The 24161-nt window shown below is 43.7% G+C and overlaps 1 protein-coding gene across 1 annotated transcript in view; it reads left to right on the top strand.

The window, feature by feature from the left end:
- LOC139376136 (cadherin-2-like) overlaps positions 1–24161 on the top strand; it is an 84759-nt gene that overhangs the window by 21448 nt on the left and 39150 nt on the right. The gene's annotated exons all lie outside the window — the stretch shown is intronic.

The raw sequence follows: 24161 nt of genomic DNA, 5'->3' as shown, positions 1-24161 counted from the left end.
GCATACTTAATCATTAGGGCTTTCAGCACAATGGTCCTCTTCTTTGAGACCAAAGTCCTCCACTGGTAAAAACAACAACTGATTTGAAGATTTGGAGAACAAATCTGATTTAATGCTTGGTTTAATGTTGTATCGTCCTCCTACTGGTGTTAAGTGAACTTTGCATAAACCGAGCATTCAGATACATTTCTAATTAAAATGGTGTTTGGATAAGGTGTCCTCTCCACTCTGTTGCCTTTGGTTACGGCACACACGCACGCACACACACGCACGCGCACACACACACACACACACACACAAAAATCTCCCCTTACTCGCTCTCTCTCTTTAAACACCATTGTTTCCAGTACTTTAGTAGAATGTTATGGTTCTTCTTTGACTGTGGCTGTTTTAGAGGGTCTGTTTTGGAGGGTTTTTGGCTCTTTGCGGTGGAACTGCTCCTTGGCCAGGCAGTATAGATCACAATGGAGGGCTCTGTATCTGACAGATGGGTCACTTTTAAAGAGACATATGAATACAGAGCCATGGTTTTCCCATTGCATTGCACTGGGATGTTACTTTACAGGAAGGCTATGAACAGTGCAAAGCTTTTGCTCTTTTTACCCCCTTCTTCCTGTCTTTTGTTTTTTAAGAGGCAGTTTGTGTGTCTCAGCACTTTCGTTCCATCTATGCCTCCCTTTCTTTCCATCTCTCTCCAGCGTTTCCCCTTTATTCATTTAGCAGCGGTGGGATGCCACTGCTTAATCCTTGCTGCCATTTCCCCCAAATATATATATATATACAGTACCCGTCAAAATTTTGGACACACCTACACATTCAAGGGCTTTTCTTTATTTTGACTATTTTCTACATTGTAGAATAATAGTGAAGACATCAAAACTATTTTCACGATTGTTATAATGAGTGGACCAAAGCGCAGCGTGATCTGGGTTCCACATCCCTTTATTACTAGGTGAAACTCACAGCAAAACAAAAACAATAAATCTCAAAACGAACCGTGAAGCTAACAATAGTGCTTGCAGGCAACTATACAGAGTCAAGATCCCACAAAGCACAAAGGGGAAATGGCTGCCTAAATATGATCCCCAATCAGAGTCAACGACAAACAGCTGCCTCTGATTGGGAACCATACCTGGCCAACATAGAAACATAATCACCTAGGTGACCCACCCTAGTCACACCTGACCTAACCAACATAGAGAATAAAAAGCTCTCTATGGTCAGGGTGTGACAACTATAAAATAACACATCATGTAGTAACCAAGAAAGTCTTAAACAAATCAAAATATATTATATATTTCAGATTCTTCAATGTTGCCACCCTTTGCCTTGATGACAGTTTTGCACACTTTTGGCATTCTCTCAACCAGCTTCATGAGGTAGTCACCTGGAATGCATTTCAGTTAACAGGTGTGCCTTGTTAAAAGTTAATTTGTCAAATTTCTCTCCATCTTAATGAGTTTGAGCCAATCAGTTGTCTTGTTACAAGGTAGGGGTGGTATACGGAAGATAGCCCCATTTGGTAATAGACCAAATCCATATTATGGCAAGAACAGCTAAAATAAGCAAAGAGAAATTTCAGTCCATCATTACTTTCAGACACGAAGGTCAGTCAATCTGGGAAAATTAAGTACTGTCGCAAAAAAAAAGTACTGTCGCAAAAATCATCAAGTGCTATGATGAAACTGGCTCTCATGAGGACCACCACAGGAAAGGAATACCCAGAGTTACCTCTTACCAGCCTCAGAAATCGCAGCCCAAATAAATGCTTCACAGAGTAACAGACACATCTCACCTTCAACTGTTCAGAGGAGACTCAGTGAATCAGGCCTTCATGGTCGAATTGCTGCAAAGAAACTACTGCTAAAGGACAACAATAAGAATAAAAGACTTGCTTGGGCCAAGAATGGACATTAGACCGGTGGAAATATTTCTGATGAGTCCAAATTTTAAATTTTTGGTTCCAACCGCCATGTCTTTGTGAGACGCAGAGTGAGTGAACGGATAATCTCCGCATGTGTGGTTCCCACTGTGAATCATGGAGGAGGAGGTGGGATGGTGTGGGGGTGCTTTGCTGGTGACACTGTTAGTGATTTATTTAGAATTCAAGGTGCTCTTAACCAGCATGGCTAAAACAGCATTCTACAACGATACACCATCCCATCTGGTTTGCGCTTAGTGGAACTATCATTTGTTTTTCAACAGGACAATGACCCAAAACACACCTCCAGGTTGTGTAAGGGTTATTTGACCAAGAAGGAGAGTGATGGATTGCTGCATCAGATGACTTGGCCTCCACAATCACCCGACCTCAACCCAATTGGGATGAGTTGGACCGCAGAGTGAACAAAAAGAAGCTAACAAGTGCTCAGCATATGTGGGAGCTCCTTCAAGACTGTTGAAAAAGCATTCCAGCTGAATCTGGTTGAGAGAATGCTAAGAGTGTGCAAAATGTTCATCAAGGCAATGGGTGGCTACTTAAAAGAATCTCAAATATAAAATATATTTTGATTTGTTTAACACTTTTTCGGTTATTACATGATTTCATATGGGCTATTTCATAGTGACTAAACTAGATAAAAAGTATGTAGAAAAGATAATGGAGCTATATATATTTATTTTTTTGAGAACTAACAATCACCACAATAAATACTAGACAGTCAAGGATAATGTAATGTTTCCAAAATGTCATGGCATGGGGCCCCCATTGATTTTGTTATAATGATTGAGTTACTAAGATAACATAAAAACACGGCATAAGCCACGGCAAAATGTGTAGAATTGCAGGAAATTAGCTTTAAAACTGCAAATTATCTTATCCCCATTGCAAAATGTGTAGAATTTAATAAAATGTACTTTAAAAATGATATTTTTTTTCTCTCAGGCCCATGACAAATTTGTAAAATTGCAGGAAATTTACTTGAAAACTGTAAAATGTTGTCTCTGCTCCATGGCAAAAACTATAGAATTGCAGGAAATTTGCTTTAAAACAGCTAAATTTAGTCTCTGGCCCAAGAGACGGTCGAAGACAGCACCCTTGGCCATACCCACTACTCCACCCCTCCACATGCTAACTTTGCCACCGCTGCTGAAAATTATCCTAGCGGAAACACTGCTCTCTTTTACTTGAGAACCGATATCCAAAAGACTGCTTCAGGTTACAGTGCTGGCTCACAGATACTTTTCGAAAGGGGAACACAGTGATTTCGCAGTGGTGGGTGGGGAGGGAGGGAGCGAGGGTGGGAGGGAACACAGCCCGGTAGGAGCTATGCTGAAGGCATTCAGCTACTGCCCATTGTGAGTCGTTTCAAAGGGATTGGTTGGTGATGGGGATGACATTTGCCCTCTCACTCCCACATTATGTAAATGAGAGCACAAAGGAGAGGGATGATTCAAACATTTTTCTACACACACACACACACACACAGACACACACACACACGTCTTTTTGGTTACGCATGTATGTGTGAGTGTGTGTTTGTGTTTGAGATCGGCTCCATCTGTGTGTGCTTGTGTTTGTGTGTGTTATGCATTAACATTTCCGTGCCCCGAGGAACCTAAACAGCATGTTGTTTCCTGGAGAAAGACACCACCCGGCTAAACTGGTTGTCATGTAACTGAACTCGCCCACCAACCCCACCGTGCTGCCTGTTTTTGGTAGAGTAGAGAGGGTAACTAGAGATCCCTCACCAGACCTCCAGGCTCCCCTCCTAAACTCTTTCATTGTCCCCAATACATAAAGGGAGGGGGATATGTAACAGAATTTGGGCCAACTTGCTTTCGAGGTTCACGGACAACGGCCTTTCCCAGAGTCTCTCTTTCTTGCTCGCAGTGACCATCACTGGTTGTAGTGGTTTTAGTAGTCTCTTCTGAGAAACCTAATACTACTGAACTGCCGCCCGCCCCCGTGAAATCACGTTTACATTCATTTATTAGATTTTCCCTTGCTGTCTCTAACCAGAGCCTAAAAAACATGTTTTCCCACTCCCTTGGTACGTATTAAATATTGGGGTTCTAGTCCTGCAGAGGAGTCTGGTGTGAGGAGCTATAGGAGGACGGGCTAATTGCAATGGCTGGAATGGAATATATATAAAAAAATTGCATAGCTGGTCCACAAAAAAGAAGATTCAAGATTTGTTTTTAGTCTTTTTTTAAATTTAGGGGTAGGTAGATGTTTCGGCCTCGTCATTTGGTCAACATATCTGTTCTGAGTGCAATGGTCACACGGACTTTCATGGAATAAATGGAGCGTTATTAAACATATGGAAACGACAATATTGACTCCGTTCCATTGATTCCATTCCAGCTATTACAATGAGCCCGTCCTCCTATAGCTCCTTCCACCAGCCTCCACTGTAAGTCCAGCTGGTGCTTTTTGACACGTCACTCATGGAGAGAAGCACAGGTGGACTTATTTCTGTATTCACTGGTTTCTTTTGTGTTTTTCTCTCTTCCCTCTTCCCTCTTGCTTTCATGTGGTTGGCTCTGAACAGGCCAATAAGGGAATTTTAAATGGATGTATACAGAGAGAAAGGCCCTTCAAAATCAATGTGACTTCAAAAAAGCTAAATGTGTTTTTTGTTGTTGTTGACGATTGGTGTCTGTGTATCCCCGTTTTTAGTTCCTGGAATTTTATCACAATACACACAATTGTTTGGCAGCACAATTTCATAATATTTCTGACAGAAGACAGCAATTGTCAAATGTTCCGAATCGGTGCAAGTGTTATAGCTTGACCACTTACTTTCGCACACAACAATCCTTTGAAGTCAGGTGAAAAATCATAGCGTTCCTATTGTATCAATCGCTCAGCATGGATTCGTACTGTAGTGTGATTTTGAAAATCACAGTGCTGTTGCAGTTGTCACGGGCCTCGTTTCCAAAAATCACTCTGACATCTGCTGGAAGGCAACTGTTGGGGAAATAAATATAAAATAAAACAGCTGATGGATTAATCAGTTGCTTGCTGCTGCAATCGCTGTACATGTTAGATTCAACCTCTGTCTCCATCTGTTTTTTCAACAGAGGCCACATAAGTTAATAACTAGGTCAATAATTCAAGATTTTCAGAGTCCATGATCTGATATGTTATTCAATTCATTTAACGGGACACTGGTTTAGTGTTTATTTTTTTGCTCATATGTTGAGGCCCTTTTCTCATCTCCCAAAAAATCTGCACGGCTTTGGAAACAACATGATTCCAACCATCTGTTTCGAAGGGTTTAGAGGGTGAGCAGCGTAACATCAACAGACCAGGCTTGGATTGTGTTCTTGTTTGACCTGCCATCACCGTGTATGTGCCATGCAAATGCTCTGTTCTAATGCTGAAGCCACAGTGTTGGTAGTGATGATGACTCGATGCCATTGCCTGCCGATGCCAGGCCGAGCCATCACGTGAGCAGCCAGCGCCAACCTTCACAAATGATCAACGTCAAATTTTCCCACGGAACGATTAGAGATGGCGAAGCAGACAGTGTTAAGACGTTTAGAGGGTTTTCAGGAGTCACAATGCTGACATCATTGAATTGGTAAGACTGTAAAAGTGTCTGCTTTATGGGTTGTTTATTGCAGCTATACACCCCTATAGTGTTGAACTGTATAATGTGAGAAATACAGTGTGGTGTGGCCGTGGCTTGCTGTGTATGGATAGTGAATTACTGCCTCTCAGGCCTTCCAGGCACACCACTGAAAATTCTAACACACTGTGATATTAAAGTTAGTTTTCCTACCCTATTAACAACCATGGTGGGCTACGCATTCTTCAATATCTGTCCGAGCGAGCTCTTCCTAGAAAATAGAGAAGACGGAGGGAATCATTTCCCTTTCGTAACATCATGCGTTATGTTGAGGAATAGAAATGAGAACAGAAACACCAAAACATAATAGGATTACTTTTAGAATGCACAGCAAGAGTTTTATCATCCAATAAAGACGATGATGAACTTTGACTAGTGAAATGCACAAGCTCCAGTAGTCCCCCTAAACAGAGTCAGAGGCCCGTGGACTACTATAAGACAGACAGACCTGCCCTGGAGCCCTGAGCCTGCCTCTGAAGAGGCCCTGATCAGTAATCTGGCTAACAGGACTAGCCACAGTCTAGGCTCCTGGTCGGCTGCTATTCACATGTTCAGAAGAATAGGTTCAATCCCAGTCTCCAGAATTGCTACTCTTGTACCTGGAGGCCTGACAGGGGACTGTTGAAGAAAATGGGAAGCCACCTGGCACAGTTTAATCCTCCAACTTTTTCCAACCCGAAGGCAAAGCGGCAACAGCCTTGTACCCAGTCAGTCTATGTTGTAGCTAGAGGGCCAGCCGTTGCCAAGTTTAGATTTCCCCGCCTTTAGTCTTACCCCAAGAATGAGAACAGCGTACTCAGTATCAATCAGGATTTAAAGTATCACATCCAAGGCAAGGGGATACTTGCAAGTGCAAGCGTATTTCATTCAAGTGTCTTCCCACAAAACAACAACACTAAAAGCCCATCTAGTATCACTCTTCCTTAAATGATATAAACAAATATCACAATCAACATTGTGGCAAATGAGATGAGTCATATAATATAGTCTGCATCATGTCGCAAAGTAGCATCTTTGCATCTTTCTATCTGGGCCTGCCTCCACCTCCTGTGGCAAATAATCAGGACAAAGCACTACCACATAGGGAACTGGCCAGTGGATTAGTCTACGACAGACCATGTGGTTTGTTTAATCTCACTCACCGTGTGTGAGCTGTTCAAAGGGAGAAGAAAGGGCCACTCTGTAAACACAGACAGAGGAGCTCTAATGGCAGTGGAATGTCTTCCTGATCAAGCTCTTTTCCACGGTGCCCATGACACGCTGTGAACCACAGTCTGTCTGCCATAGAGGTAGGGACTGGTGAGGCGGGATGGAAGGATGACGAAGCTAGCCAGACCAAACATAGCACTCTCTTTCTCTTTCCACTCTCTTGCCTTGTCTTCTGTCTCTATGTCCTTCTGTCTCTGGTCCCCCCCCCCCCCCCTGCCGGTCTCTCTCTCGCGCTCGCTCACTCTCCGCTCTCTCTCGCTCTCTGTCTCGCTCACTCTCTCAGGGTCTTACATCTTCAGAGTGACTCAGGTGGAGGCATCGTGCTTACCTACACTCCTGTAGCTCTATAACCCAGTTAACGTCTGGGTAAAATGCATCGCCATGCCTGCTCTAAAAGCATTGTCTAATTACCAAACAATTATCGTGTTCAATTTACTCTAATAAGCGTCTAAATTGGAACGTAGTGGCAGTACCGTAACATACTATATACATATCGTCAGAGCTTTGGCTGTCAGTGTTTTATTTATTTTTATTTTTTTACTCCCTATTGGTAGTTACAGTCTTGTCCCATTGCTGCAACTCCCATACAGGCGAAGGTCGAGAGCCATGCGTCCTCCAAAACATGACCCTGCCAAGCCACATTGCTTCTTTACACACTGCTCGCTTAACCTGGAAGCCAGCCGCACCAATGTCTCGGGGCAAACATTGTACAACTGGCGACCAAAGTCAGCCACAAGGAGTTGCTAGAGCGTGATGGGACAAGGACATTTCAATTGAGCACCGCCTCATGGGTCTCCCGGTCGCGGCCAGCTGCAGTACAGCCTGGGATTAGAACCCGGGTCTGTAGTGATACCTCTAGCACTGCGATGCAGTGCTAGAGGAGGCCCTGTATGGGAGGCCCTGTATGGGTTTTTTGACCGACAGACATTCTGAACTTGAGCACTGCCTGCAACAAGAAGTTGCCCCCATCCCACCCGGTATTTGGACAACTTTTAAAAAATGTTGTTGTCTGAGTGAGTAAAATGCTGTCAATTAACATGACTCGATGTATTTTGAAAAATAAGATGTTGAGGATTATAATAAATACAGCTTTGATGTCATGCAAGCAAGCCAAACCCACGTGAGTTCAAATGTGCCCTTCACATCTCGAAATTTTAAAACTCTTGTCAGATACAGTGTCAACGTTTAGGATCACTGTGTTTGATGTACAATTACAGGATGACATGGGATCATACACTGGGTTGTTCTGAACAGAATGAGCCTGTTTGTCTGTTGTAAATCAAATGTGCCATGGCACACGCACCTGAATGCACTCATGACGCCTTTCTATGCCCATCAAAATTACGATCTGTTTCCCTGAATAGCCTTGTAAAAGCGTAACACTAAAATATCATCTTTTATAACCTAGCTAGTCATGTTGGCAATAGAACACGCTTTCAAATCATGCCCAGCTGACCCAGATTGCGTAAAGAAAAACTGTAATTGTGTGATGGCGAGGGTGCAGGCTTGTGTTCCGAACTTAACAACGACAAGTGTGCTTGCTCTAGATCCTCAACGGCACAGCTAGCAGAGCTCAAAAAAGTAACTTATAGTTGAAGACTCTTTTTTTTTTTTTGTCATAAAAGTGCATTGAAATGGCTTAAGAACTCTGCACACTTTTCCTCTCGCTCAAAATGTTGTTGTCTTATGTTGCACCGAACCCACATTCTCCAGGGATAGTCTTATCATGTCACTGAATGTATACAGAATATTTTCAGATTTTGTTATTAACAAATGTCAGATCGAACAGTAATGCCATTGCGACTTTACCCACAACAAAAGACACGGTCAGTACAGAAAACACAACATTGAGACAGCAGTTTTTCGTCTTTAGAAACAAACTGTTTTCCATTAAGGTCATAATCAGAGAGACTGAGGCATCGGTGATATCCTCTCTGGGGCTTATCGTGAATTTTTAGAGCTTGTGTATAGCAGTGCATATACATACATCATCGTCTTGATTAGTTAGAACATGATGACTTGTTTGTAGCTCCACACGGCTCCATGCGGCGTGCGGAAGTCATTGTTAACTTGCTATCAACATCCAGGCAACAGACTGTTCCTAGGAGCCACAGTCAGTGTAAAAAACCAACCCAAGGTCTGAGAACGTTCTCACAGACTTGCCTGCTTGTCGTGTCTCTACAAGTGGAGACAGATTTGTACATGGTCATGCTTGCGGTTTGGTGTTGGAGCCCGAGACAAACCAAGGACAGATGTGTTTGGAGTCATTTCCCCCTCCCCCGTTCTCCCCTTCCCAGATCCCCTAATCTGGTCTTCATTGTGTCTAATAAAGCACAGCTGTAGGCCTACATATCCTGGGCTGAACCCGCTCAGTTCAGCTGATTAAACCAGGCTAAGAGGGCTCTCCATATGGAACAGAGCCAGACAGACATACAGCTTTACAGACATACCAATACATATGGATTGGTATACAGTACCAGTCAAAAGTTTGGACACACCACCTCAAGGGTTCTTCTTTCTGTTTTACTATTTTCTACATTGAACAATAATGGTGAAGACATCAAATCTATGAAATAACACATATGGAATCATGTAGTCATCAAAAAAGTGTTTAACAACTCAAAATATATTTGAACATTTAAATCAAAATAGATTTACTCTTAACAAGGCACACCTGTTAATTGAAATGCATTCCAGGTGAAGCTGGTTGAGAGAATGCCAAGAGTGTGCAAAGATGTCATCGAGGCAAAGGGTGGCTACTCAAATCTAAAATATATTTTTATTTGTTTAACACTTTTTTTGGATACTACATGATACCTTGGACTGGTTCTATACGTACTGCCGGTGTCACTATTAGGTCTATGACTGACCCATACAGCCAACCAACCATACAGTCATACCCAAATATATGGAGGTATACATATTCCCCATACCAGTGTTACCATATTGGTCTATTGCAGCCATACATCCTGATATACAAATCCCCCTACAACATGACTGTTGTAGGGGGATTTAAACCGCTTTACATACTGAAACCAAAACCTGCAGGCTAGTCACATACAGCTGTAGCCATACATTTATACCCCAATGTACCAATGCATCTATACTCACACCATCGTAGCAGTATGTAAAAGCATGGTTTTATCATATCTATCCTCGTTAGTAAAGCTATAATGTGCTCTCCTATACAATCATGGCAATCTTATACATTCACATATCTGTGGCATTGACAAATATGTATGACATTCTTATTTGTACATTTTTATTTTCCAACAAATATCTTTGCAAGGGGATAAAATAGGATCTACTTCACAGTCTGTTTGATAAGAGCCTTTTAGAAAAGGTCTCTGTGCGTCCTAAATTACCAGTGTCTGGTTCTGTGTTAGGTTAAGCCATGACTCACTCTGCAACATTACAGTGCGCCAATTTGTAGGTTGGAGATGCTTCTGCTGCCACAGTAAAAAAAGGAAGTCATGCATTTGAAAGTGAGAAACAGGCCTTAATGGAAAGATGCGATGCCTTCGTCTCTCACAAATGAATGCTACATCTGCCCTTCAGAGGTTTTATGGGAGGGAGAGATGGCTCCGACAAAGATCTATAACCACCTCATCCGGTCTGTACATGAGATAATGTCTTGTTTCATTTCCACTGACCTTCAGTGTGTTTTCCTTCCTCTTGTATATTTACATTTGAGTCATTTAGCAGACGCTCTTATCCAGAGTGACTTACAGCAGCAATTAGGGTTAAGTGCCTTGCTCAAGGGCACATCAACAGATTTTTCACCTAGTCATCTCAGGGATACAAACCAGCGACCTTTCGGTTACTTGCCCAACACACTTAACCGCTAGGCTAACAGAGGCTACTGTTATAGATTACCATGCATACTGTACATCACCGTCTGCACACAACACCGTGTACAGGATATCTCATATAGCTTCCTGTATATTGTATATGCGGGATTTATTTGTTTATTTACTTTAACAGCGAGGAGACCGACCATCAGTGCTATTACAGAAGTCTGTGCCATCCATTTGAAAGTGTGATTCAACCAGCCTGCAGATACAGACATTATTGCTTGCACAGATGGATGATCCCGCTAACCCCCATACTCCATCCCCTCCAGTCTCACTTCCCCCACTTCCCCGCCTCCCCCCTCTCAATTTCATTACACTCAGTTGGTTGATCTCTTTTGAGCCACTAAGTTTATGCGGTGGATGAAGGGGGGTGGGGGAGTGGAATCTAGTATCTAGCAGGTCGAAGTAGGTTAGTAGTGAGATGAGATGCCATGTCTGTTATGGTGTGTTATGTATCCTAGTTATTGTCGCTTGATATCTTTAGGAAACCCACACAGCAGCACAAAGGGCTCAGTGGAGTTGACAGACACATTGAGAAGGTGTTTGGATATTCATACAGATGCATGCTTTGCTTTCCTCCCTGCTCTGCTCTCCTCTGCTTTCTTCAACTTGAGCAGGCGCATAACAAGCTGTCATGTGTCTGAAAAGCCTGTATAGGTGTTGAATTTGAACGTTTTTGAGAGGAACATTGTGCACATCCTTTAATCTTCCCTGAGTGTATTTGTCCTTATTTTTCTTTAGCAGCACACTAATTGTGTTTCAAGCGGCATTTGACACGTATTGATTCAAATGTGTGGTGGCTGGCGAACGCACGCCCAGCCTACCCTCTGTATTGGCAGCTGCACTAATCCTCCTGCCTTTTTCTTTGAAAAACCCTCGGTCTCTTTCTGTCTTTTTCCAGTGCCATTGTTTTGAGGAAGTTTTTTTTCCCCCCTCCTCCTCTTTAACTAAGCAGGTTTTCGTTTTTCTGCCAAGCCCCTCAGAAGACTAGGGTTTATTTTTTCACTGTTTTAAAAACAAACAAACCTTGTTTTTTTTTGTCCTGTGCAGTGCCTCGTTGTTTGTGGTACAGGGGTCAACGGATCGGTGGTGTTAATGGGGGTGGGAAGCTAGGTGGAGTGAGGGAGATACTGCCTGTTTAATTTTTTGATAACGAGAAATGCTCTGGCCGTCATAAAGTGGTGCAAAACTGTCTCTTTGGGAACACATGGAAATGTCAAATACAAGTAGGCTGTGTCAATATCGCATTTTTATTGATCGTGTATTTGAATGACATTCCAAGCAGCGGTTGGATATTCTTTTGGATGGGATTCAATGTTCATCTCCTGTCCCTCGTATGGTTTTATGTTGGAGAACAGCTTGTCCATCTGTGTTATACTGATTAGACCTATACATTTGCTGTTAACAGCAATGCTAGACAACTTCATTTACGTTCCATCAAGTATGCATTTATTTCAGGTTTCAGATAAGACCCAAGTGCAAACTGTGTAGAAGTAACAATGTTTATTGTACCAACAGGGGCAGACAAGCGACAGGTCAAGGCAGGCAAGGGTCGATAATCCAGAGCAGTGGGGCCAAGGTACAGGGCGGCAGGCAGGCCCAGGGTCAGGTCAGGCAGAGGTTGGTAATCCAGAGTAGGGGCCAAGGTACAGGGCGGCAGACAGGCCCAGGGTCAGGCAGAGGTTGGTAATCCAGAGTAGGTGCCAAGGTACAGGGCGGCAGGCAGGCCCAGGGTCAGGTCAGGCAGAGGTTGGTAATCCAGAGTAGGGGCAAAGGTACAGGGCGGCAGGCAGGCCCAGGGTCAGGTCAGGCAGAGGTTGGTAATCCAGAGTAGGGGCCAAGGTACAGGGCAGCAGGCAGGCCCAGGGTCAGGTCAGGCAGAGGTTGGTAATCCAGAGTAGGGGCCAAGGTACAGGGCGGCAGGCAGGCCCAGGGTCAGGTCAGGCAGAGGTTGGTAATCCAGAGTAGGGGCAAAGGTACAGGATGGCAGGCAGGCTCAGGGTCAGGCAGAGTGGTCAGGCAGGCAGGCGGGTCCGGACAGGCAGGGGAGGGGTCAAAACCAGGAGGGCGAGAAACAAAACACTGGTTGGCTTGAACAAACAAGACGAACTGGCACAGACAGACAGAAAACACAGGTAAAAATACCCAGGGGATAAGTGCGGAAAATGGGAGACACCTGGGGGGGGTGGGTGGAGACAAGCACAAGGACAGGTGAAACAGATCAGGGCGTGACAGTTTATCTGAGTGTGTTTTCCTTAGCCTTAGTAAATCAATCAAGAGAGAGGAGCATACTATGAAGACTATTAGTTATCTTATTCTGTTCTTCTCCAGACCCACTGGGCACAGACGTCAATTCAACGTCTATTCCTTGTTTATTCAACGTAATTTCACTGGGCACAATTTCAGTCTCAGTTTTCTTTTCTTTCTTGGGCACATTGTTAAAGGTAGCCGAAATGCACTTGCCTGGCTACAAATCAACTTCGCTCTGGCCAAACGCCACGCCTACTTACGTTTCTTCTCCAAGATGAGTCTGGATTTCATTTCCTCCCCAACAACTCCTCCTATGTGAACACATTCAAACCATTTTGATTGGTGCCAGAAACCTATGGGTAAAGCAGCATTTTGGATATAGTCATTTGGTTTAATACTCTGGTTAGAGACCATCCATTCGCGGATGACTTGTTTTGTACAACCCCCCTAACTTTGACGTCAGCAGAAACGACTTCTACGATGGCAGTCCCAGACGGAATGTGTGTAGCGATAAGTAGGGCAGTCCAAATTCAATTCAGTATGTCGTCGGGCAATAAATACACCACTCTAAAGACATGAAGCATGTTCTTTTTATTTTCTCTTACTATGGACAAGTTAGGTTTAGGTGGAATCTCATTTACGACATAGAACAGCACCCAACATAGTATTGATTGGATTTGTAATATTGCCTACAAGATCTTAATTTGATCACTCTGTTGTATGAGAACTTGTCTGCAGTGGAGGAAATGTACACTTGTAGTGTATTTGAGGTTTAAAAAGGCTTCTGACGTTTCCACTTAACCATTTCAGATTGAGGTTTAAAAAGGCTTCTGACGTTTCCACTTAACCATTTCAGATTGGACCCCCCCCCCCAACCCCTACAAAAATGTCCATTAATTATAATCCACATGATAATTCACATTTCCTGTTGCTGCAGGATCATTTTCCTGCTGTAGCAAACTCTCAAATTAAGATCCTACATCTGTAGTCTGTTTGTTAAATCCAAGTGTTTTTGGGGGTTATATCCAAGGGACAGACTGCCTTGACATCTGAAGACTTGTCTGCAAATGACAAGTTGAACAGATAGTGGGTACTAGTGCATGTAATTGGGAATATTCATTGTGTTCTGTCCGAGCGCCTTGATCCTCATGCTACTGTATAGGCTAACAGGGAGAGGCAGTCTGTCTGTGTCGTTACTCAACACCGAGGTCGGACTGGGGGACTGAAATGTGTTTTTCTATGTAATGAGATACTATTACAGGATTATAAGACACTTATAATAAGAATTAACACTTGTAGACAGTGCAATTCACAGGCCCACGGATTCATCTGACTGTGTTAGGCCTGTGCTGTGTAGAAATGCGCGGGCGTGTCATGTGTGTGATTACGGGGCCACCAAACGTGTGGTCCCTCTGTCATGCGTGACGCTTATTATTTGTGGTGGATGGAGCTGGCTGGCTGGCTCCGAGACTGCGTTGTTTAATGAACTGTATGTCGAGCACAAGCGCAGGAGGTTGGACAATTTGTCGGAATTTAATCACGCCCAAATGTACAGGAGTCTTAATTTTATCCAAATTGATAACGTACAAATGGCTCTCTCTCTCTCTCTCTCTCTCTCTCTCTCTCTCTCTCTCTCTCTCTCTCTCTCTCTCTCTCTCTCTCTCTCTCTCTCTCTCTCTCTCTCTCTCTCTCTCTCTCTCTCTCTCTCTCTCTCTCTCTCTCTCTCTCTCTCTCTCTCTCTCTCTCTCTCTCTCTCTCTCTCTCTCTCTCTCTGAGCTCCTGGGAAATCTCCTTTGTCTTCTTACTCTTTACTTTCGAATCGGAAGGCCTTTGTCCCTAACTAATCAGAGTTGTATTGCTCTCTATGATTTGGGATCTTTATCCTGCATTGTCACGGTGCTGCTTTGTGCTAGCTTTTTCTCCCATTGATTTAGAACGTAGTCATCTAAATACATAGAGGTATTCATTATTTGATCATCACAAGCTCTCAATCACTTTCTGATGACTATTCAAATGATGTCGCATTTTTCTAGTCAAGAGCTTTTCTCTCTTGTTAGCTTTGCTAAACCTCTGAAGTAGTTGGGTATGTTTTATATTCACCACTCTGTTTTATAAGTGGTGTAAATCCCACTCCAAACCACCACAGAAATGAAGGCAAGTCCAGTTTGATTTAATTCAACACTCTAAAGGCCTTCAAACATAAATGACTTGACAAACAGTTAATTGCCCCCTTCCCATCCTTAACGATTTCATTGTCAAGTGAAGCTCAGTAGCTCACCCATGTCAAGCAGCTGAGAGGCGTAGTGCCTGAAACTTGGCAGAGACGCAGCAATACTTGGGGATGGGTTTTTGGCTGGAATGATTGAAAAGGCACATTGTTTTACATTTACACACTCACGGAATGGACTTTCTGAAATGCTGCTCAACGCCAGTCTGTCCGTCTCCACACCCCAACAGAATATCTCCCAACAAGCTGCTGTGCTGAGAGGTCATTTGAATTGGGTGGCGATGCAAATCATGTCTGTTTGAGCTTGCTGATGCCTCAGCCGAACCCTAATGCTATGTTCTACTTCTGCCACGGCAGTGTTAGCTATACTTTCTGACAGCAGCTATACCATTGTCTTTCTACATGTCTCTCAGGGTGTTATTTATGACAATGTTACCCCTCAATCAGAAGATCTGAACCTTTGAGTGGGTTCAACCTATTGATCAGTGTTCGTTTCAGCCACATGCCACTCTGTCGATAGTGAATCAAAACAATTGAATTGAGCGGTTGATTTTTGTGTGTCATTTTAGCTGAGGCTAGCCAGCCAGCCAGCCTGGTCCTGCTGGGAGGAACATACCCCGACAACAGCCACCTTTCCGTTGCGCTGGAGGGATAATTAAAACATCTTATGAGTCTCCATGAACATGCCCACAGTGGAGACCTACCAACTCACTCTATCATTGGGTTTTTCTCTCTGACACAGAGTTTTTTTTTATATATATAACAAAGGCATTCTGACAGAAATGATCAAGGGGGTAAAATGAATGGCTTTGAAGCCCTCAGTTTCAGATCAAAAGCCCCGGCTAATGCCCCATTACAGGTTGCACTCAGGCACTTTAATGGTCAGCCCCCTCGTGATCCAGCCATGTAGCCAACAGAAATATGTTCCCTCTCTCTGAATGGCTCCATTTCTAGCCCTTGACCCAGCCTTCCTCACCGGGGTTCAAAATGATTGGCTGATGATGACAAGGTTGATGGCTGCCCTTCTCCTTTCAAGGTTTTCTTTATTCTCCGAATCTCGTCCAAATGGAAATGTGAGAGCCCCATGTTCTGAGTGGATGATGCAGTTGTAGTACTGGTACATTAAAGTAAGGTCTTATACAGGTATATGACATGTTTGGCCTGCTTTTACCATGTTGCTCAAACTGAGTGGACTCAGTAATTGCCCTTCTACTGTGCCAGAGTGGTTTTCAAGAGGTGTTTTCAGGTATTTCAGTACAGTGTTAAAAGTGAAAGCATTTCACTTACATGTTTTTGAAAATTGGATGTCACTGGTGCAGTGTGTCTGTGACTATGAGAGATACAGTTGGCTCTATTTCTGCTGTGTGAGTCTGTATGTTTGTTTTGAAATGTTTTGTGATATAATATCATCATATTATATTGACAGTGAATCTAAACAAGTTCATATCACATGCATTACTTTGGGCAAAATTGTATTTATATTGTATATGATGGCACAGTATTTCTTGCATTGTTTCCACCCTTCTATTCCAGAGCTGGCATGTGTCAAATGATCAGAAGTTCTGTAATGGCACTTCAACAGCACTGCAGCCCATTTGAAATGGATGCAGAAAGCAGTGTAACATTGGGCAAATGTGTTTTCCCCCACTGTAAGGTCAGTGGGAAATGGCCTCTGTTATACACGATGCTGCAGTACGGTGCAATGAATGTCGTCTTGGAAAGTGGCTTATTATTCACAATCAGATTTTGAAAAGGCATCTTAGGAGCTGCCCCTCTGGCATCTAACCGCACATAGATATCTTTTCACTGCCCTCCCTCCCTCCCTTGGAAGGCGGACGGTGGCGATTGGGCAGAGTGAGCAATGTTCAGCAGTTAAAATTGAACAAGGGAAGCACAATTAAAATTGAATGACCTTTATGAGAGGGGGGAGGCAAGGTTAAAGGAATCAATTATAGACACAAAGTTCAATGGTTTTATTTCTAATAACTTTGATTTAACGTTGTCTAGAGGTGTCTGGGCATTGTCGGCCCAGCCAGCTACAGTCAGATGCCAACGGGAGGAGGAGAGGTTACAACGGTTTTGTAACGGTTTTCCTCCTCTTCTGAGGAGGAGTTTGGAAGGAACGGACCAATATGCAGCGTGGTAAGTGTTCGGGAAGGAACGGACCAATATGCAGCGTGGTAAGTGTTCATAATTTTATTAAACTGAACTGAACACTACAATACAAAGTAAACAAAAAGAACAACTGAAACAGTTCCGTCTGGTAACTAATACAAAGACAGAAAACAACTACCCACAAATCAGAGTGGGAAAACAGGCTGCCTAAGTATGGTTCTCAATCAGAGACAACGATAAACATCTGCCTCTGATTGGGAACCATACTAGGCCAAACACAGAAATACAAACATAGAATACAAAACATAGAATGCCCACCCCAACTCACGCCCTGACCAAACTAACACAGAGACATAAAAAAGGAACTAAGGTCAGGACGTGACAGGTTTTATATGGACACACACACTGACCCTTCCGTTATCCTCGTCACGGTTTTACAGTTAAAACGTCCATTTTAATTCTTCAAAGAAATAGGTTTTCATTATCTCCCTTTGATCCCAGAGAATGTGAAGGAGGTGTAAAATATGCTCGAGGTTATGTGATGCTGCTGGTGATCTCCTTCAAAGGAGTGGGTATTTTTCCTTCAACACATGATCTGACCGTTTCACACGGTCAGAAGAAACTCAGGACACTACTAAGCAGAGTGAAAGACAGTGTTAAGAAGTGTTAGCTTCCTAGCAGTTCAAATATCATATTTTCATGTTGATCTGAGACTCCATTCACCTGTATGTATTACCATGGAGTTAGCTACTAGCTAGCCATGTTAAAGTCTTCATAAAGAGCTGTTGAGAGCTATTTGACACCCTTTTAATAATGTGGTCAGTTTAATACCCTCCTTTAAGCCTGAAACGCTGTATCAAGCGGCAGTCCTGATCGCTCTGCTCGCAGAACCCAAATCCCAGTAGCTATGTTGCTGATAAGTAAAGAAGGATGTAGCTTAGCCATTATCAGCTCTTGGCTCCGATGACACAGTAATCCAGCTAGACGCTAGGCTAGGCTCCTGTGACACCAAAAAACACTAGAATCATCTCATTTACCAAACAAAGACTGTTGAACATCTGAATACGTGATATCTCTTTTCACACTAACCCGTTTACTTTCAAATAATTTTCCCTCTAGCAGCAGCTAACAGACAGCATTTCATTCAGTGACTAAAATATCCTCAAAAGCTCTTCAGCCTTCATAATAAGAGGTGATATGATGATGAACCTAACAAGGAGATGACTATGGCTAATTTCTACATTCTAGCTGTAGAACATAGCAATTAGAACACAATTAGAACACAACAGCGAACGTCCTTCTGATTCCGTACAGAAAAACACCCCCAGTCAATGAGAATGAAATGAGAATTAAAGGCCCTTATTTGACGATGGTATCCCAATGGAGATAGCTAAGGCTAATGTTCCAGGTTCGACCAAACAACACAGGGACTTTGCACTTTAATGGGCCCAATCTAGAGAAGCGATCTGCATCTCCCGCTCTGTGAAGGAAATGGAGGTGACTGTTGGGCACTGGCGTGGAGTCGATCGTCTTACCTTGTTATTGTCCTCCCAATACATTCACTGTCAGACAAGTCCGCTGGCTCCCGGGAGAGCCAGTGGTCATGTGCTGGCGTGAGAGAAATGCTAAGTGTTAAGAGAAAGGAGAACAGGAGAGAACCTCATTTATGGAACAGGGCTGTTTTATTCCCTCAGGGCAAGGGGTCCGTTTAGCATATCCAGAGAGCCCATAGGTCAGTTTATCTGAGATTGAAAAGGACCTGCATGGGATATCGCTGCTAGCTGCTATGATAATGCTGCTTATGCTGGTTGTGTCTCCGAGTGTGTTTGGGCCAGTGTGGGCGTGCATGGTAAAGAAAGGTGGTATCAATGCAATTTGGTAGTGTGTTTTCAGCCTTTAACTGAAGCCTCGGTTTCAGGACGATGCTACGTCTTCTGCAATAATACATCATTGTCGTGGGAGTTGGTCACCATAAGAAAGTACGGCTGCTGCCTATGGCGCAGCCCGTATGACTTTGATAGCCTTTTCCCTTTTCACACGTTTATTTTGCAGAAAGACATTAGTGGGGCAAGTCGACATTTCTCCATGTTTCTCTGTTTGCGAATCCTGTACATATTTTAGGCAGAGCCTTTAACACATGGTTCTCTGTGACGTTTGAAGTTCTCTGCAATAGCAATACCGCTTCAAGCAGGGCCCCTGTCTGGCAAAGACCAGCCTTGTCATTCCAACATCCAGACATCAACTGTAAACTGTTTACTTTCCCTCAAGAGTTCCCTGCTACTCATCGCAAGGACATTGCTGTTCGAGCCTCATGTCCACAGAATGAATGGGTTTAAGATTCTTAAGATGGAAAAAAAGCTTTGACATAAAAAGCCAAAGGCTAACCAGCTAAAATGGCATATTACCCTTGAGGGTATAGAACATGTATTCAGAGGAAAAGCTTATACACCACCTAAATGGGAACGAAGTACACAGGCATGCATACGTATGGGTAGTATCAAGCTATGATACTTCAAAAGCATCAGTATGGTGTTACTTTCACTTTTTATATAATAATTGGACAATTATAGGACAGAATATTGTGAAGGGCGCAATAGCAGAAAGTCCTAATTTCATGCTAAATGTTTCAGAAAATAAATGTTTTGTGGCCTCAAACTTGATGCCAAATTGCCGTTTATTCATTTAGCCACTATTTCATTTTCCTGTAGAGTGTCTTTCTTAGCACTTTGATTTTAATTGAGGCACCGGCATGTGACCTAGCCAAGTTTCAGCTTAGCCACCATCTTGTAAACAATGGGCATTCCGCTAAGCACAGTTCATTTAGAGCCTATGTGATATATGGCATTGTCTCATCTCCAGTGCAGCCATCTTGGCCCAGCGTTATGAGCATGAACTCGATTTGGTGATCTGTGTTCATGAAAATGCATTTGTATCAGTGGCGTCCTGGCATTTGCCCGCTGGGATTATCTCTGGAGCATTCGCCGGGCTCTGCATTTCTGCCAGGCGACTGATGAAACACCTATGCTGAGTATTTTACGCCTGTCAGTGACATCACCAGCTGGAGATGAATGATGGTAATATCAGGACGAACTACATGACGAGGTGCTCAGTCTATTTTTTTTGTGTGTGTGTTTTTTGTTGTTGTTGAATTTGACCCCTTTTTCTCCCCAATTTCGTGGTATCCAATTGTTTCATCGCTACAACTCCCGTACGGGCTTGGGAGAGACGAAGGTTGAAAGTCATGCGTCCTCCGATACACAACCCAACCAAGCCGCACTGCTTCTTAACACAGCGCGCATCCAACCCGGAAGCCAGCCGCACCAATGTGTCGGAGGAAACACCTGGTTAGCGCGCACTGCGCCCGGCCCGCCACAGAAGTCATTGGTGCGCGATGAGACAAGGATATCCCTACCGACCAATCCCTCCCTAACCCGGGCGACGCTAGGCCAATTGTGCATCGCCCCACAGACCTCCCGGTCGCGGCCGGCACAGCTGGCGCTGCAGTACAGCGCCCTTAACCACTGCGCCACCCGGGAGGCCGCGAGGTAATCAGTCTTGCCACATTTACAGCACATTACAGGGACCAGCTTTTTACTAACTTAGTGGCACTATATTGGATTGGCAGACAGGCATAAAAAGGTAAAGACTATGAAACATTTTATGTACTGTCTCGACGTAAGGCTACGACAGACGACCTCTTTATGTGCTCCCATTGTGAGGTAGGCTGCATGAGAATGAGATACTGTATTTTAGGTCTTAAAAAAAACTGCTGTCCCGTGTGACAGTTCTCTAGAATGCTGCAAATTAAGAAAATGTAGTATCTCTCTCTCTGTCTCTGTCTCTGTCTCTGTCTCTGTCTCTCTCTCTCTCTCTCTCTCCCCCCCTCTATCTGCTCTCTGTAGTTGTGCTTGTCTGTTAGTGACACCAAAGGATGGAGACAGACAAAAGAGTGGCACTTTGGGGAGGTTAGCTGTTTTATTTTTTTGTGTTGCTAGTCAGCTGCGGGGGTTTCTATAAGCCTGTGAATGGGCTTGTTGAGTCGGAGGTAATTCTGTGCCCCGGCAAGGGGCATTAGTTGGACTGGCCTTTCTGCTGACTGGCCTGTGTTCTTCCCCCCTAACAGCAGCAGTATATACCCCTCTCTCTGCTGCATCGGCGTTTCTGTCCAAACCAAAGACTCTTATTTCCCTGGCCCTGTGGCCATGACGACATGTCTAATAGGGTGTGGTGCTGGTGGTGGTTGTGTCAGCAAGGATCTCTTTAAGTTTCGTTATACCTTGGGGAGACGATAAATCTAGATATAGATAAACTGGAACATCCAGGGTTAGTAAATGCTGCTCCTGTCTTCTATAGGCTATGGGAGTTTCGGGCTGATAAATGAATAGACACACGGTGGACATCCCCATTCATTATTATTGGAATTTGTGCTGCCTGCTGAGAATTTGCACAGCGATTGCCATGGCGCCTGGCTGCTGAAGGGCCTCCCAGAGGTGTTCACATGGCCAAATCTCAGACTGAGCTAGAGAACTGGAGCTCAGCATTCCAACAACAGGCCTCAGTGCCACAAAGGCTCACATGGAAACCACTGCAATCAAATACAGGATAACCCAGAGTTTCCAAAACTCGGTCCTCGGGGCCCAACGTTTTGGGTTTTTGCCTTAGTAATACACAGCTTACTCAAATAATCAACTAATCATCAAGCTTTAGGGAGAAAAAATAAATGTGCACCCCTTGGGGTCCCCAGGACCGAGTTTGGGAAACACCGGGCTAACCCATGGTATTGCACACACCCAGACACACACTGTACATCCTCAAACACACAGGGAGCAACATTGTAGCCTTGTTTGTAATTAAATTGGGAGCGACCAACCAGGCTCAGCTCAGCAGCCTGCCAGGACTAGCCCCATAAATGATCATTAAGATGAAGCAATATTAACACTAATCACTAATTATCATCTCTTTGATACTATAGGCCACAACAAACAGAGTGTTTCGGCCAGCCAATCAATATCCCTCATTAGCAATAGAGCGTGTGAATTAGATTGTATCACCTCTCCCTTTAATGATACGGTCTCATCCACCCAGTAGACCTTTGAGAAGCTGTCATTGTGAGCTGAGCCGTTCTGACACTTCTCTCTGTATTCTGCCTATGTGTCTGAGCATCAGCCGGACTACTGCTGTTGAGTTGATTGCCTGAAGGCTTTGAATTTACAGACGGGTGGCTGGAAGGAAACACCTTCAGCTAACCAAGGTCATTTAGCGCTCTGAAGTCTGCATTTCCAGATTCAAAGACAAAAAAAATGACTAATTGGATGAGGTTGCTTGAAAAACATCTATGTGCAGTGTGCAGATGGTCAATATATAGGCCTGTGGTGTGTTTGGTTCCAGTATAGATTCTCCTCCCGTTGTATCTTGTATTTCTTCATTACATAGAGTGTTTACTCTTTGCTTTTTCCCCCACAATGCCGAGCCGCTCTCTGAGACATCTTTGTGTGCTTTTCATCAATATTTAGATGAATGGCAATTCCTCAGGAGCAGCAGACCAGTGTACCATGCTGTGGCTTTGTTGGCAGATGTGATGCTTTATCTGTCTAGCACAATGTAATGGGTTGCATCCAGGGCCCTTTCAACTGTTTCTCCCAACAGGGCTCAGTCCTTGTATAGTATTTATTAATTATAACCTTCTTTATTTTCTCTCTTCTCTTGACTTATCTGTAGGTCTCTCTCTCCTCTCCTCTGTTTTCAGGTTTTTGAAAATGATGTGAACATTGTGTCCTTTTTAAAAAAAAAGGCCTGTATTTCTGTGTGCTTTTGGTGAGGACTTGGAGGTTAATTCGGTAAGGTACACTCCACTGGACACCTTTGTGTCCACTGTGAAAATCAACAGTCTGACTAAGCAAATGTTTTTTCCCCTCTCTTTATGCTTTGCCCAATTTTCAGAATTTCACAATTCTTTGTCATTGGTAAAATTGCTCTATCTCCTGCTGTGGTGGTTTAGCCATTGTGCTTTATGTTCCGGAATAGAAAGGAACTGGTACATTTTGTGTATTACGTTGAGTGCCGGAAGCAAGCGAACACAAAAGGCTTTCTCTTTAGTTCAACTAGCACGACAGTGTTAATTCTCTATGTCGCAGGAAGGTTATTAGTAGGTAGTGAATTGTATGTTGGTATGTGTGTGGGTGTGTGTGTTTGTGCGAGTCTGCAAAATAAAAATAGTAGCTCCTATTTTAGCTTTTTTTCACCAACATCCTTGCTCAGTACACAGGTAATAGGGCCTGGGGTTAAACCTTAGCTCCTGTTCAGAGCCAGGGCTCAGCCTCCCTCCCTCCACATATATTGCACTACCTCACACTGCTGTGCCTCCAATGTAAAGACCCTCTGAAGTCACAGCTCTCTGTAGCGCTCTCTGTCCTTAAGGTTACACAAGAATGGGAGATTAGATACCCTTCTTCAATACTTTTTAAAAAAGTCATTCCACATCTGGTTTAATAATGCAAAATGGCATCGGCGCAGCCTCCACAATCTCTTTAGCTTGAAGGAGTTTCAGTATTATCTGTATACTGGGTTCTGTTCTCCATCACCGCTACAGAAAACAGAGCTGTCAGGGAAATCTTTACACACAGGAGGCACTGAACAAGCACTGGAATATTGAAGTGTTTATGTATGTGTGCATGTGCGTGTGCATAGGTTTTTGTGTACCTGAGTCTGTATGTGTGGATGTGTGTGTGTGCAGGTGGGGTGTTTGAGATGCACTGTCACTCACTTGTAACATGAACCGATGTCAGACCACTGCCACTGAAGCGCTCTGGGACTGTGTACTAGATCTCCCAGGAGCCATGTGTGTGTGTGTGTCACTGCAGCTGTGTGTGTACGTGTGCATGTGTACTCACTTATGAAATAAACATCACACACTTCTCACTCCCTGAGAGT

This window comes from Oncorhynchus clarkii, chromosome 20 (genome assembly GCF_045791955.1).
Source record: "Oncorhynchus clarkii lewisi isolate Uvic-CL-2024 chromosome 20, UVic_Ocla_1.0, whole genome shotgun sequence".
NCBI lineage: Eukaryota > Metazoa > Chordata > Actinopteri > Salmoniformes > Salmonidae > Oncorhynchus > Oncorhynchus clarkii.
This window is presented reverse-complemented; position numbering and strand designations above follow the sequence as displayed.